This window comes from Trypanosoma equiperdum, assembly GCF_001457755.1.
Source record: "Trypanosoma equiperdum strain OVI genome assembly, contig: ctg_1073, whole genome shotgun sequence".
Lineage (NCBI taxonomy): Eukaryota > Euglenozoa > Kinetoplastea > Trypanosomatida > Trypanosomatidae > Trypanosoma > Trypanosoma equiperdum.
In genome coordinates this window covers 33,681-36,138 of record NW_027123031.1, presented here as the reverse complement: position 1 = coordinate 36,138, position 2,458 = coordinate 33,681, and positions in this window count along the sequence as shown.

Below are 2,458 nucleotides of genomic sequence, written 5' to 3'. Positions count from 1 at the left end.
ACACACACACACACACACACACACAAACTAAAGCATGCCACAGCGCCAGGCAATGTTAAAAGACATCGGCGCCACTTTGACAAGAAGGTAGTAAGAGACAATAAATTCGAATACTTAATTTTAAAAAAAAATGAACAGATGAAAGAGGGAGGAAAGTGTCACACGCGGTACATGCGGGTGGACGCCGCATGACACAACACCCTCAAACCTCCACACAAACGACGAAGCTTACCGCGTGGGGTTCATTAAACTAGTGAACAGCGCACGTAGAATAAATCGTCGGAGAAGGGAGAGAAATAAGCAGGAAGGAAGTAAAAGATGAAGGTGCGCAAAAATGGCAGTAATGCTAAAACGCGCTGTGTGTTTGCATGCACCCAACTTGCCCATACCAAACATATCCCCGTTATGACGCCCTTTCCGCGTGGAGGCTCGGAACGAGTGGCGGGAAAGGGGGGAAAATCCTCTTAACCTCCTTCGTCTATGAGACTTCACGCACAAAAGGCGTCAGAGATGCACTTCACCCCCTTCAACTCTCCCAAGCACCTTTCTTCTTTATCCGTATAACACATTTTGCTTAGCCTCCGAATAGCAATGAGCCTACTCCCCACGAACAGCGGCGCACCGTTGCTTCGACTCGCCAGTGGGTGGTAGCAACCCCGATCTCCCCATTGCATTTGCAAGTCCCATCACCAGCGTAGAATCCCCTTCCCGGAGTTTACTCCGTTGTTTTTCTGCAGCCACCGGTGACTTAACCCATGGCAACCACAGAGCCGCTCACTCAAGCCTATTTTATTAAAAAACATTTACTTTGGTGGTCAAACAATTCGAGCTCAACCACCAATGTGGAGTCCCCCTTCCCTTATTTTTGTGCAAACTGATCTTCCGTAAAGGTGTTATCCCTTTCGCTTCACAAAGAAAGCGAAGGCCTTTCTCGCATTAGTGCAGATGGCAAAAGAAAAAACGCTTTCAACACAAGCCGGCATTAAGCGCTCTCTCACGCGAGCGCTCCACCGCGCGGATTTATACGAATAACAGAAGGCAGATGTCTAGCCCCAGGGAACCAAAACCTGACAGGCCTACACGCCCACCATGTGACCGCACGAAGCTTCGCGACACTTGCATTTTACTTCCCGCTGGCCTGTCAGGTCAACGTGCACCCGCAAGCCGTGGCGACGCCTCGCCGTTAGCGCGGCCGCATTTCCCCTGACGACTGCCAATGAGACGATTATACAATAGACCATGAAGTGCAGCACGTCGGTGCCACGTCAAGCAGCAGAGCTGCGGCCTTCCATGAAATGCATGGGCTCTCCAACCATCTGCCGCGTAGGGTTATCTAATCTACATTTCCGCTCTTGATTCCACAACTCAGGGACAGCACGGTAATGGAGTTAGAAAGCACCGCGGCCCCTCTTGACCGACTACCCTCTTCACACCGCTACTCCCCTAACGAAAACCATACGGGAAAGGAGGATATAGGTGGTGAACAAACAGGGGACAACATCGCCACATTCAGCCACCGCAACAAACACCTCAAGGTATCTTGCCAAAAAAAAAAAAAATTATCAAGTGGAATAGCTATATTTTCTCTTCCATTTTCATCTGTAAGGAGAAAATCGAATATATTCGTTACATGACAGTATGGAAGTTAAGCTGAGTGGAATATATCAGAGACAGTTCCCATAGATACATGCATTTTGTCAACTGCAGAAGAAATGGTTTAGTCTCCACATAAATTGAGGCTTTATCTGGCAGTAGTAATATTATATCCACATAGGCGGGGTACACTTGACCATGCAACGAGGTGCGTGCAAGCCTATTTCACATACTTGAACACCCTCCGGGCAACTCATGAGTGAATTATGATGGAATTAAAATATGCATTTTTATTCTCACTAAAACTTCCATCCCGTAAATTTAACGCATTGTTTTTACGATAAGTGGGAATTGCTTGCATTTGATCTGCATGATTCAAATTCATCATGATATAAACCTGTTATTTTATTAACTTACTGTTGTTAAATTGATTGCTTTATCTTTCTTCTTGGTCCACAGAAAAAGATTCCACAACGATACAAGACATGGGCACGTACATGCCAGAGGAGCAGAAAAAATTAAATGCAGAATATCTGGCGCTCCAGCAGAAAAAAAAAACATCGAAAAGAAGAGGGAATCTGTGGAAAAGGAGAAAGTATCTCCAACTTTACTCAACGCATTGCTTTGCGTTTTCATAGTTATTACAATTCTTTTCCTTGCCCTGCCCACCATCGACAAAATAGCGGCAGACTAGATGAGAAATGATGTGTGGGCCTGCCTTGGTGCAATGATCTTTGCGTATAAAATGTTAGACGCGAAAGGCCAACAGACGGATGCTACGGACTTGGGTCTCTGGAATATGTAGCTCGACACATTTTTCGAGATGAAGAAAATTGAAGTCACACTTCGCCCTGCACAAAGGACA